Here is a 14,800-nt window from a genome sequence, read left to right as displayed (position 1 = left end):
AGGTTCTGTAACGATCGTGTGTGTCTGTTTGTGTGTGTGTTTGTGTGTGTGTGTGTTGTTACACCCACGTGACCGCGTTCGCAGTTTCCAAATCGGAGCTAACGTGTTCGCCATTTCCGAACTGCTTTCACAGGTTCGGAAATGGCTCCTCTACTTGAGTTCTCACACCACCATCTTCTGGTCTTTGTCCATCCCACTTGGACACCAGTCTGTACATACTGGCTTCTAATCACCACCATCTTCTGGTCTTTGTCCATCCCACTTGGACACCAGTCTGTACATACTGGCTTCTAATCACCACCATCTTCTGGTCTTTGTCCATCCCACTTGCACACCAGTCTGTACATACTGGCTTTTAAACACCACCATCTACTGGTCTTCCGTCTATTCCACATAGACACCAATCTGTCTCATTGGCTTCTACTCCATTATCGTCGTTTGGCTTTAGGATATACGCGGCGATCAGCTAGGGTTACGAGAAACGTCTAGCCTCCTTAAGGTGGGATCGCCACCAAAGGTTTTCGCAATTGCGCTTTTTCCTTACTATTATAATGGAAACGAATCGTATATATACCCCAAAATTTGAAGAAAGCGGGCAAGAGGGGTACCCTTCACTTTAAACGTCAATATTAGCAAAGTTTGAGATGATAATAGGTATAACTTTATTTTAAACGATTTAACTATTATTAATGTTAATTATTGAAGATTAAAATAATTAAAAATAATTATATTTATTTAAATATTAAAGATAATCTTGTTTCTCAACTCAGAATTAATACGGAAAGAGTTAAAAAGCAGTCTATGTTTTTGTCTGTGTGTGTCCGTCCATTGTTACACTAGCGCGTCGCGTTAGCAGTTAGCCTTGTGTTGATGTGTTAAGAAATCATACAGAACCTTAATATTCCCTTTATCCATAATATAAAGTGAATATGTGGAAGTATTTTTCGTAATTATGATGCATTTAGTACTTTTGTAGCTTTAAAGCTCTGTTTCATTTTGATATTCCAAAGATTTTGTTTAATATTGTTATTTGAAATGGCTGTTTATATATTACTGAAGCTATACTACATCTGTATATAGAATAATGCTTGGTTTAGTGATTTCATGAAAAAAAATAAGACCTAGACTCAGGCGGGTATATTAAGTAGAATCCGCAATAGGCTTAGTGAAACAAATAATTGAGGCCTGAGGTGAAGTAAACTTTGGGCTTTGATTTTCGTCTCTGAAATGAAGAGACATCAACGGTTCAGAGTGAGCCGAAAGTTAAATACACTATCAAATAATCAGGTTAAGATTTTATAATAGAAAAAAAGATTATGGTGGCAATTAGAATAGTAAAAGGGCTAATGGTAAACGGGTAGTAGCTACAGACTTTTTATTCTGTTTATGGTGCGCATTGACTATTAGTGCGTCTAGCTACAATTTAGCTTTGGTGTTAATTAACGTTAACATTCATGTTGGCAAACTAAGAATATTGTTGAGGCGAGACGAGACGAGTGTTTACATTGCAAACCAGTTGTGAATGAAGCTCTCAGAATATACCGTAAACAGCTGAAGCGTAGACTTCATTTCCTGATCTTTTCCCCATTGACTGATTTCCATGTGTCCAAGATTTATCCTTATTGGATGTAAAATGTCGTTTGCTTTACTGTATTATTCGCTATGCTTGGAATACTGCTTCAATATTTCGTAAATTTTTACTTCAAAAAAGAGAAATAATCCCATATCTAGGTAAATAAGTTTGTAGTAGTAGACCTCTTGACTCGGAGAGGTAATATTTTGGTTTTCCCAACTTGTAATTGAAACTTAAATGCATGCTTAAGAAAAAACAACGTTCCATTACCGTTTTCCGTTGAAATAAATTATTTTACTGGTAATCAATTTCAAAAATTTACTTATCTCGGCTTTTCGACCACAATTCCATTCCCTGAAAACATTTTATCATTACATTAATTACTTTTGGGAGAGTACGCGTATGGTTTTGCATTTTAAAAGGTTCCTAAAGACGTTACATCCCCATTCGTGACCGGCGCGCTTCGCAGTGGAACATTTAAATTATTCTAAAACCAATGGCGCCAAATTCAATAGGGACAGTAAGATTTTTACTCGCGGTTTTGCAAAATGATGTAATATCAAGTGTACTTTAGTCAACCGTCGTATTGTTCTTTCTCATAGTTCAGGGCATGATCAGTGTTACTGCCCCAATTTCTCTCTCTAGTTTCTAACAATGGTTAGAGACTATTTGATATGGCACGGACAACGTTATATACATTTGTAAATTCTAAGTAGCACAAAAGGAAAAAAATCCGATTTTTTTTATATTTTGGTTTGAATTAAATAAACTCATGATAGTAGTTATAACGAACAGAAAGTCAAGGGAATGGCACCGGTAATGAGCAGCAAAAAGAGAGGAAAGTTTGCTTCAAGTTAGCAGAGGGACATGGTAGTGAAAATGGTAATCTAGAATTTTGTTCGTTCAAACCTTAATATATCCTGAAAAATTCAAGTGAGGTCGAGGCGGCACTACCAAGAAAGATTGATTTTGGCAGATAGCAGCGAAAAAATTATGTTCTACACACACTGGGACTATTAGGGAATTTCAAGGCCGAGGTCACACATGATGAAATTTCAACTCCAGTTTACATCAATTCTCCCTGGTCGTACTAGTAGCAGGTTAAGCTATAGTTTGCGCAGGTCCTGTTAGTCTCGAAAGGGTTATATAGTGCTTGAAACTTTTAAAAGGTTCTTGTCATGGCTAAACAGACCGCTATTACAGTTTTTTATTGTTTTATAGGTTATTTTGACACGTTATCTCCCAAAAGTAATTAATGTAATGATAAAATGTTTTCGGGGAATGGAATTGTGGTCGAAAAGCCGAGATAAGTAAATTTTTGAAATTGATTACCAGTAAAATAATTTATTTCAACGGAAAACGGTAATGGAACATTGTTTTTTCTTAAACATGCATTTAAGTTTCAATTAAAAAGAAAAATTAATATCTGATCCTTCAGACAAGTGATAACCTCAGTCTTATCGATACTTTTTAGGTCTTGATTCTAATCAAGACATTTTTGATTAATATCTGTTCCTTCAGTCTTCATTTCAGAGCTGTGCTAATTAGCTGACAACTAATTGAATTAGAATTAGCAATTAGGGAAATATTTATGAACTAATTAATTAGTAAATTAGCAATTAGGGAAATATTTATGAACTAATTAATTAGCAAATTAGCAATTAGACATAGAAACTAATTCAGTTCAATTAGAAATTAGACATTTATTTATCAAACTAATTAATTAGAATTACTATTTTCTAATTAAGGTAAAAAGAAACCATAAGTAAACATAAAAGTTTAAAAGTGCTCATGGGTTTAGTACTTTGGTGATGTTTTAATGCCATTGAAAAACGGGTACGGAAGCCATGAATTATTCTCGAAAAATGAGACAAGCCTTGAGCCTTCCGTCATGTTAAAATTTTTCTCATTTCTTCATTTTCTTGCCACAGTTCCTATAATGGACTCCTGAGTAGTAAATACATGCGCACTGCTATTAATTCGAGTAGGTAAAACAGTCGAAATTTCGAAATGGGGCAGTTGCGAACTACGAAATTTTCTACTAGTACTAGTATTCTCTCATATTTGAGGAGCTGAAAAATTTAGAGTAGCACTAAGGTTTCCTCATCGATATAATAAGGCTTAGTATGGTTGGATGGGGGACAAATTGAACTATAACATACTCAAAGGACATCCCCGTATCTCTAGTAGACACAGAGTTACGAGCCAGCAAAGTATAGTCTAAAGCATATCCTATAGAGGGGTTTGTTTGTTCACGTTTTGCTTAATTACTTGACTCTGTATTTTCGATCAAAAGTAAGAACATATCTGTAGTGCAGTGGTTATGACATCCGCCTCACTCCCGGAAGGCCACAGGGTCGAAACCGCGAAGTTTTTTTTTTTTTTTTTTTCGCTTGGGATATGTAAAGACCCTTATAATTATCCGAACATTTGTGTCAAGGTCACATTATTTACATCCCCGTATCTCTGGTAGAACCAGAGTTACGAGCCTCCAAAATTTAGTCTAATTCATTTCCTATGGAGGGGTTTGTTTATTTACGTTTTGCTCAAGTACTCGGCCCCTGTTTGCCGTAGCCCAAAGTCTTTAGTATGGTTAGATGGGGGACAAATTGTGCTATAACATACTCAAAGCACATCCCCGTATCTCTAGTAGACACAGAGTTACGAGCCTGCAAAGTTGGGTCTAATGCATTTCCTATGGAGGGGTTTGTTTGTTCACGTTTTGCTTAATTACTTGGCCCCTGTTTGTCGTAGCCCTAAGTTTTTAGTATGGTTGGATGGGGGACAAATTGAACTATAACATACTCAAAGGACATCCCCGTATCTCTAGTAGACACAGAGTTGCGAGCCTGCAAAGTATAGTCTAAAGCATTTCCTATAGAGGGGTTTGTTTGTTCACGTTTTGCTTAATTACTTGGCCCCTGTTTGTCGTAGCCCTAAGTTTATAGTATGGTTGGATGGGGGACAAATTGAACTATAGCATACTCAAAGGACATCCCCGTATCTCTACTAGACCCAGAGTTACGAGGCTGCAAAGTTGGGTCTATGGAGGGGTTGTTTTTTTACGTTTTGCTTAATTACTTGGCCCCTGTTTGTCGTAGCCCAAAGTCTTTAGTATGGTTAGATGGGGGACAAATTGGGCTATAACATACTCAAAGGACATCGCCGTATCTCTAGTAGACACAGAGTTACGAGCCTGCAAAGTTGGGTCTAATGCATTTCCTATGGAGGGGTTTGTTTCTTTACGTTTTGCTTAAGTACTTGGCCCCTGTTTGTCGTAGCCCAAGGTCTTTAGTATGGTTAGATGGGGGACAAATTGGGCTATAAAATTCTCAAAGGACATCCCCTTATCTCTAGTAGACACAGAGTTACGAGCCTGCAAAGTATAGTCTAAAGCATATCCTATAGAGGGGTTTGTTTGTTCACGTTTTGCTTAATTACTTGACTCTGTATTTTCGATCAAAAGTAAGAACATATCTGTAGTGCTGTGGTTATCACATCCGCCTCACTCCCGGAAGGCCACAGGGTCGAAACCGCGAAGTTTTTTTTTTTTTTTTCGCTTGGGATATGTAAAGACCCTTATAATTATCCGATCATTTGTGTCAAGGTCACATTATTTACATCCCCGTATCTCTGGTAGAACCAGAGTTACGAGCCTCCAAAATTTAGTCTAATTCATTTCCTATGGAGGGGTTTGTTTATTTACGTTTTGCTCAAGTACTCGGCCCCTGTTTGCCGTTGCTGAAAGTCTTTAGTATGGTTAGATGGGGGACAAATTGGACTATAACATACTCAAAGGACATCCCCGTATCTCTAGTAGAAACAGAGTTACGAGGCTGCAAAGTTGGGTCTAATGCAATTCCTATGGAGGGGTTGTTTGTTTACGTTTTGCTTAATTACTTGGCCCCTGTTTGTCGTAGCCCTAAGTTTTTAGTATGGTTGGATGGGGGACAAATTGAACTATAACATACTCAAAGGACATCCCCGTATCTCTAGTAGACACAGAGTTACGAGCCAGCAAAGTATAGTCTAAAGCATATCCTATAGAGGGGTTTGTTTGTTCACGTTTTGCTTAATTACTTGACTCTGTATTTTCGATCAAAAGTAAGAACATATCTGTAGTGCAGTGGTTATGACTTCCGCCTCACTCCCGGAAGGCCACAGGGTCGAAACCGCGAAGTTTTTTTTTTTTTTTCGCTTGGGATATGTAAAGACCCTTATAATTATCGGAACATTTGTGTCAAGGTCACATTATTTACATCCCCGTATCTCTGGTAGAACCAGAGTTACGAGCCTCCAAAATTTAGTCTAATTCATTTCCTATGGAGGGGTTTGTTTATTTACGTTTTGCTCAAGTACTCGGCCCCTGTTTGCCGTAGCCCAAAGTCTTTAGTATGGTTAGATGGGGGACAAATTGTGCTATAACATACTCAAAGCACATCCCCGTATCTCTAGTAGACACAGAGTTACGAGCCTACAAAATTGGGTCTAATGCATTTCCTATGGAGGGGTTTGTTTGTTCACGTTTTGCTTAATTACTTGGCCCTGTATTTTCGATCAAAAATAAGAACATATCTGTGGTGCAGTGGTTATCACATCCGCCTCACTCCCGGAAGGCTACAGGGTCGAAACCGGGGAGTATTTTTTTTTTTTTTTTTCGTTTGGGATATGTAAAGACCTTTATAATTATCCGAACATTTGTGTCAAGGTCACATTATTTACATCCCCGTCTCTGGTAGAACCAGAGTTACGAGCCTCCAAAATTTAGTCTAATACATTTCCTATGGAGGGGTTTGTTTCTTTACGTTTTGCTCAAGTACTCGGCCCCTGTTTGCCGTTGCTGAAAGTCTTTAGTATGGTTAGATGGGGGACAAATTGGGCTATAACATACTCAAAGGACATCCCCGTATCTCTACTAGACCCAGAGTTACGAGGCTGCAAAGTTGGGTCTAATGCAATTCCTATGGAGGGGTTGTTTGTTTACGTTTTGCTTAATTACTTGGCCCCTGTTTGTCGTAGCCCTAAGTTTTTAGTATGGTTGGATGGGGGACAAATTGAACTATAACATACTCAAAGGACATCCCCGTATCTCTAGTAGACACAGAGTTACGAGCCAGCAAAGTATAGTCTAAAGCATATCCTATAGAGGGGTTTGTTTGTTCACGTTTTGCTTAATTACTTGACTCTGTATTTTCGATCAAAAGTAAGAACATATCTGTAGTGCAGTGGTTATGACATCCGCCTCACTCCCGGAAGGCCCCAGGGTCGAAACCGCGAAGTTTTTTTTTTTTTTTTTTTCGCTTGGGATATGTAAAGACCCTTATAATTATCCGAACATTTGTGTCAAGGTCACATTATTTACATCCCCGTATCTCTGGTAGAACCAGAGTTACGAGCCTCCAAAATTTAGTCTAATTCATTTCCTATGGAGGGGTTTGTTTCTTTACGTTTTGCTTAAGTACTTGGCCCCTGTTTGTCGTAGCCCAAAGTCTTTAGTATGGTTAGATGGGGGACAAATTGGGCTAAAACATACTCAAAGGACATCCCCGTATCTCTAGTAGACACAGAGTTGCGAGCCTGCAAAGTATAGTCTAAAGCATTTCCTATAGAGGGGTTTGTTTGTTCACGTTTTGCTTAATTACTTGGGCCTGTATTTTCGATTAAAAATAAGAATATATCTGTAGTGCAGTGGTTATCACATCCGCCTCACCCCCGGAAGGCCACAGGGTCGAAACCGCGAAGTTTTTTTTTTATTTTCGCTGGGATATGTAAAGACCCTTATAATTATCCGAACATTTGTGTCAAGGTCACATTATTTACATCCCCGTATCTCTGGTAGAACCAGAGTTACGAGCCTCCAAAATTTAGTCTAATGCATTTCCTATGGAGGGGTTTGTTTATTTACGTTTTGCTTAAGTACTCGGCCCCTGTTTGTCGTAGCCCAAAGTCTTTAGTATGGTTAGATGGGGGACAAATTGGGCTATAACATACTCAAAGGACATCCCCGTATCTCTAGTAGACACAGAGTTACGAGCCAGCAAAGTATAGTCTAAAGCATATCCTAGAGAGGGGTTTGTTTGTTCACGTTTTGCTTAATTACTTGACTCTGTATTTTCGATCAAAAGTAAGAACATATCTGTAGTGCAGTGGTTATGACATCCGCCTCAATCCCGGAAGGCCACAGGGTCGAAACCGCGAAGTTTTTTTTTTTCTTTTTTTCGCTTGGGATATGTAAAGACCCTTATAATTATCCGAACATTTGTGTCAAGGTCACTTTATTTACATCCCCGTATCTCTGGTAGAACCAGAGTTACGAGCCTCCAAAATTTAGTCTAATGCATTTCCTATGGAGGGGTTTGTTTATTTACGTTTTGCTTAAGTACTCGGCCCCTGTTTGTCGTAGCCCTAAGTTTTTAGTATGGTTAGATTGGGGACAAATTGGACTATAACATACTCAAAGGACATCCCCGTATCTCTAGTAGAAACAGAGTTACGAGGCTGCAAAGTTGGGTCTAATGCAATTCCTATGGAGGGGTTGTTTGTTTACGTTTTGCTTAATTACTTGGCCCCTGTTTGTCGTAGCCCTAAGTTTTTAGTATGGTTGGATGGGGGACAAATTGAACTATAACATACTCAAAGGACATCCCCGTATCTCTAGTAGACACAGAGTTACGAGCCAGCAAAGTATAGTCTAAAGCATATCCTATAGAGGGGTTTGTTTGTTCACGTTTTGCTTAATTACTTGACTCTGTATTTTCGATCAAAAGTAAGAACATATCTGTAGTGCAGTGGTTATGACATCCGCCTCACTCCCGGAAGGCCACAGGGTCGAAACCGCGAAGTTTTTGTTTTTTCGCTTTGGATATGTAAAGACCCTTATAATTATCCGAACATTTGTGTCAAGGTCACATTATTTACATCCCCGTATCTCTGGTAGAACCAGAGTTACGAGCCTCCAAAATTTAGTCTAATTCATTTCCTATGGAGGGGTTTGTTTATTTACGTTTTGCTCAAGTATTCGGCCCCTGTTTGCCGTAGCCCAAAGTCTTTAGTATGGTTAGATGGGGGACAAATTGTGCTATAACATACTCAAAGCACATCCCCGTATCTCTAGTAGACACAGAGTTACGAGCCTACAAAATTGGGTCTAATGCATTTCCTATGGAGGGGTTTGTTTGTTCACGTTTTGCTTAATTACTTGGCCCTGTATTTTCGATCAAAAATAAGAACATATCTGTGGTGCAGTGGTTATCACATCCGCCTCACTCCCGGAAGGCTACAGGGTCGAAACCGGGGAGTATTTTTTTTTTTTTTCGTTTGGGATATGTAAAGACCTTTATAATTATCCGAACATTTGTGTCAAGGTCACATTATTTACATCCCCGTCTCTGGTAGAACCAGAGTTACGAGCCTCCAAAATTTAGTCTAATACATTTCCTATGGAGGGGTTTGTTTCTTTACGTTTTGCTCAAGTACTCGGCCCCTGTTTGCCGTTGCTGAAAGTCTTTAGTATGGTTAGATGGGGGACAAATTGGGCTATAACATACTCAAAGGACATCCCCGTATCTCTACTAGACCCAGAGTTACGAGGCTGCAAAGTTGGGTCTAATGCAATTCCTATGGAGGGGTTTGTTTCTTTACGTTTTGCTTAAGTACATGGCCCCTGTTTGTCGTAGCCCAAAGTCTTTAGTATGGTTAGATGGGGGACAAATTGGGCTATAACATACTCAAAGGACATCCCCGTATCTCTAGTAGACACAGAGTTACGAGCCAGCAAAGTATAGTCTAAAGCATATCCTATAGAGGGGTTTGTTTGTTCACGTTTTGCTTAATTACTTGACTCTGTATTTTCGATCAAAAGTAAGAACATATCTGTAGTGCAGTGGTTATGACATCCGCCTCACTCCCGGAAGGCCACAGGGTCGAAACCGCGAAGTTTTTTTTTTTTTTTTTTTTTCGCTTGGGATATGTAAAGACCCTTATAATTATCCGAACATTTGTGTCAAGGTCACATTATTTACATCCCCGTATCTCTGGTAGAACCAGAGTTACGAGCCTCCAAAATTTAGTCTAATGCATTTCCTATGGAGGGGTTTGTTTATTTACGTTTTGCTTAAGTACTCGGCCCCTGTTTGTCATAGCCCTAAGTTTTTAGTATGGTTAGATTGGGGACAAATTGGACTATAACATACTCAAAGGACATCCCCGTATCTCTAGTAGAAACAGAGTTACGAGGCTGCAAAGTTGGGTCTAATGCAATTCCTATGGAGGGGTTGTTTGTTTACGTTTTGCTTAATTACTTGGCCCCTGTTTGTCGTAGCCCTAAGTTTTTAGTATGGTTGGATGGGGGACAAATTGAACTATAACATACTCAAAGGACATCCCCGTATCTCTACTAGACCCAGAGTTACGAGGCTGCAAAGTTGGGTCTAATGCAATTCCTATGGAGGGGTTGTTTCTTTACGTTTTGCTTAAGTACTTGGCCCCTGTTTGTCGTAGCCCAAAGTCTTTAGTATGGTTAGATGGGGGACAACTTGGGCTATAACATACTCAAAGGACATCCCCGTATCTCTAGTAGACACAGAGTTACGAGCCAGCAAAGTAAAGTCTAAAGCATATCCTATAGAGGGGTTTGTTTGTTCACGTTTTGCTTAATTACTTGGGCCTGTATTTTCGATCAAAATTAAGAACATATCTGTAGTGCAGTGGTTATCACATCCGCCTCACTCCCGGAAGGCCACAGGGTCGAAACCGCGAAGTTTTTTTTTTTTCGCTTGGGATATGTAAAGACCCTTATAATTATCCGAACATTTGTGTCAAGGTCACATTATTTACATCCCCGTATCTCTGGTAGAACCAGAGTTACGAGCCTCCAAAATTTAGTCTAATGCATTTCCTATGGAGGGGTTTGTTTATTTACGTTTTGCTCAAGTACTCGGCCCCTGTTTGCCGTAGCCCAAAGTCTTTAGTATGGTTAGATGGGGGACAAATTGTGCTATAACATACTCAAAGCACATCCCCGTATCTCTAGTAGACACAGAGTTACGAGCCTACAAAATTGGGTCTAATGCATTTCCTATGGAGGGGTTTGTTTGTTCACGTTTTGCTTAATTACTTGGCCCTGTATTTTCGATCAAAAATAAGAACATATCTGTGGTGCAGTGGTTATCACATCCGCCTCACTCCCGGAAGGCTACAGGGTCGAAACCGGGGAGTATTTTTTTTTTTTTTTCGTTTGGGATATGTAAAGACCTTTATAATTATCCGAACATTTGTGTCAAGGTCACATTATTTACATCCCCGTCTCTGGTAGAACCAGAGTTACGAGCCTCCAAAATTTAGTCTAATACATTTCCTATGGAGGGGTTTGTTTCTTTACGTTTTGCTCAAGTACTCGGCCCCTGTTTGCCGTTGCTGAAAGTCTTTAGTATGGTTAGATGGGGGACAAATTGGGCTATAACATACTCAAAGGACATCCCCGTATCTCTACTAGACCCAGAGTTACGAGGCTGCAAAGTTGGGTCTAATGCAATTCCTATGGAGGGGTTTGTTTCTTTACGTTTTGCTTAAGTACATGGCCCCTGTTTGTCGTAGCCCAAAGTCTTTAGTATGGTTAGATGGGGGACAAATTGGGCTATAACATACTCAAAGGACATCCCCGTATCTCTAGTAGACACAGAGTTACGAGCCAGCAAAGTATAGTCTAAAGCATATCCTATAGAGGGGTTTGTTTGTTCACGTTTTGCTTAATTACTTGACTCTGTATTTTCGATCAAAAGTAAGAACATATCTGTAGTGCAGTGGTTATGACATCCGCCTCACTCCCGGAAGGCCACAGGGTCGAAACCGCGAAGTTTTTTTTTTTTTTTTTTTTTCGCTTGGGATATGTAAAGACCCTTATAATTATCCGAACATTTGTGTCAAGGTCACATTATTTACATCCCCGTATCTCTGGTAGAACCAGAGTTACGAGCCTCCAAAATTTAGTCTAATGCATTTCCTATGGAGGGGTTTGTTTATTTACGTTTTGCTTAAGTACTCGGCCCCTGTTTGTCGTAGCCCTAAGTTTTTAGTATGGTTAGATTGGGGACAAATTGGACTATAACATACTCAAAGGACATCCCCGTATCTCTAGTAGAAACAGAGTTACGAGGCTGCAAAGTTGGGTCTAATGCAATTCCTATGGAGGGGTTGTTTGTTTACGTTTTGCTTAATTACTTGGCCCCTGTTTGTCGTAGCCCTAAGTTTTTAGTATGGTTGGATGGGGGACAAATTGAACTATAACATACTCAAAGGACATCCCCGTATCTCTAGTAGACACAGAGTTACGAGCCAGCAAAGTATAGTCTAAAGCATATCCTATAGAGGGGTTTGTTTGTTCACGTTTTGCTTAATTACTTGACTCTGTATTTTCGATCAAAAGTAAGAACATATCTGTAGTGCAGTGGTTATGACATCCGCCTCACTCCCGGAAGGCCACAGGGTCGAAACCGCGAAGTTTTTGTTTTTTCGCTTGGGATATGTAAAGACCCTTATAATTATCCGAACATTTGTGTCAAGGTCACATTATTTACATCCCCGTATCTCTGGTAGAACCAGAGTTACGAGCCTCCAAAATTTAGTCTAATTCATTTCCTATGGAGGGGTTTGTTTATTTACGTTTTGCTCAAGTATTCGGCCCCTGTTTGCCGTAGCCCAAAGTCTTTAGTATGGTTAGATGGGGGACAAATTGTGCTATAACATACTCAAAGCACATCCCCGTATCTCTAGTAGACACAGAGTTACGAGCCTACAAAATTGGGTCTAATGCATTTCCTATGGAGGGGTTTGTTTGTTCACGTTTTGCTTAATTACTTGGCCCTGTATTTTCGATCAAAAATAAGAACATATCTGTGGTGCAGTGGTTATCACATCCGCCTCACTCCCGGAAGGCTACAGGGTCGAAACCGGGGAGTATTTTTTTTTTTTTTTCGTTTGGGATATGTAAAGACCTTTATAATTATCCGAACATTTGTGTCAAGGTCACATTATTTACATCCCCGTCTCTGGTAGAACCAGAGTTACGAGCCTCCAAAATTTAGTCTAATACATTTCCTATGGAGGGGTTTGTTTCTTTACGTTTTGCTCAAGTACTCGGCCCCTGTTTGCCGTTGCTGAAAGTCTTTAGTATGGTTAGATGGGGGACAAATTGGGCTATAACATACTCAAAGGACATCCCCGTATCTCTACTAGACCCAGAGTTACGAGGCTGCAAAGTTGGGTCTAATGCAATTCCTATGGAGGGGTTTGTTTCTTTACGTTTTGCTTAAGTACATGGCCCCTGTTTGTCGTAGCCCAAAGTCTTTAGTATGGTTAGATGGGGGACAAATTGGGCTATAACATACTCAAAGGACATCCCCGTATCTCTAGTAGACACAGAGTTACGAGCCAGCAAAGTATAGTCTAAAGCATATCCTATAGAGGGGTTTGTTTGTTCAAGTTTTGCTTAATTACTTGACTCTGTATTTTCGATCAAAAGTAAGAACATATCTGTAGTGCAGTGGTTATGACATCCGCGTCACTCCCGGAAGGCCACAGGGTCGAAACCGCGAAGTTTTTTTTTTTTTTTTTTTTTCGCTTGGGATATGTAAAGACCCTTATAATTATCCGAACATTTGTGTCAAGGTCACATTATTTACATCCCCGTATCTCTGGTAGAACCAGAGTTACGAGCCTCCAAAATTTAGTCTAATGCATTTCCTATGGAGGGGTTTGTTTATTTACGTTTTGCTTAAGTACTCGGCCCCTGTTTGTCATAGCCCTAAGTTTTTAGTATGGTTAGATTGGGGACAAATTGGACTATAACATACTCAAAGGACATCCCCGTATCTCTAGTAGAAACAGATTTACGAGGCTGCAAAGTTGGGTCTAATGCAATTCCTATGGAGGGGTTGTTTGTTTACGTTTTGCTTAATTACTTGGCCCCTGTTTGTCGTAGCCCTAAGTTTTTAGTATGGTTGGATGGGGGACAAATTGAACTATAACATACTCAAAGGACATCCCCGTATCTCTACTAGACCCAGAGTTACGAGGCTGCAAAGTTGGGTCTAATGCAATTCCTATGGAGGGGTTGTTTCTTTACGTTTTGCTTAAGTACTTGGCCCCTGTTTGTCGTAGCCCAAAGTCTTTAGTATGGTTAGATGGGGGACAAATTGGGCTATAACATACTCAAAGGACATCCCCGTATCTCTAGTAGACACAGAGTTACGAGCCAGCAAAGTATAGTCTAAAGCATATCCTATAGAGGGGTTTGTTTGTTCACGTTTTGCTTAATTACTTGACTCTGTATTTTCGATCAAAATTAAGAACATATCTGTAGTGCAGTGGTTATCACATCCGCCTCACTCCCGGAAGGCCACAGGGTCGAAACCGCGAATTTTTTTTTTTTTTTCGCTTGGGATATGTAAAGACCCTTATAATTATCCGAACATTTGTGTCAAGTTCACATTATTTACATCCCCGTATCTCTGGTAGAACCAGAGTTACGAGCCTCCAAAATTTAGTCTAATTCATTTCCTATGGAGGGGTTTGTTTCTTTACGTTTTGCTTAAGTACTTGGCCCCTGTTTGTCGTAGCCCAAAGTCTTTAGTATGGTTAGATGGGGGACAAATTGGGCTATATTATACTCAAAGGACATCCCCGTATCTCTAGTAGACACAGAGTTGCGAGCCTGCAAAGTATAGTCTAAAGCATTTCCTATAGAGGGGTTTGTTTGTTCACGTTTTGCTTAATTACTTGGGCCTGTATTTTCGATTAAAAATAAGAATATATCTTTAGTGCAGTGGTTATCACATCCGCCTCACCCCCGGAAGGCCACAGGGTCGAAACCGCGAAGTTTTTTTTTTATTTTCGCTGGGATATGTAAAGACCTTTATAATTATCCGAACATTTGTGTCAAGGTCACATTATTTACATCCCCGTATCTCTTTTAGAACCAGAGTTACGAGGCTGCAAAGTTGGGTCTAATGCAATTCCTATGGAGGGGTTGTTTGTTTACGTTTTGCTTAATTACTTGGCCCCTGTTTGTCGTAGCCCAAAGTCTTTAGTATGGTTAGATGGGGGACAAATTGGGCTAAAACATACTCAAAGGACATCCCCGTATCTCTAGTAGAAACAGAGTTACGAGGCTGCAAAGTTGGGTCTGATGCAATTCCTATAGAGGGGTTGTTTGTTTACGTTTTGCTTAAT

Source organism: Phalangium opilio, unplaced genomic scaffold (assembly GCF_054372755.1).
Source record: "Phalangium opilio isolate 3A_F unplaced genomic scaffold, DU_Popi_V2 ptg000329l_1, whole genome shotgun sequence".
NCBI lineage: Eukaryota > Metazoa > Arthropoda > Arachnida > Opiliones > Phalangiidae > Phalangium > Phalangium opilio.
This window is presented reverse-complemented; position numbering follows the sequence as displayed.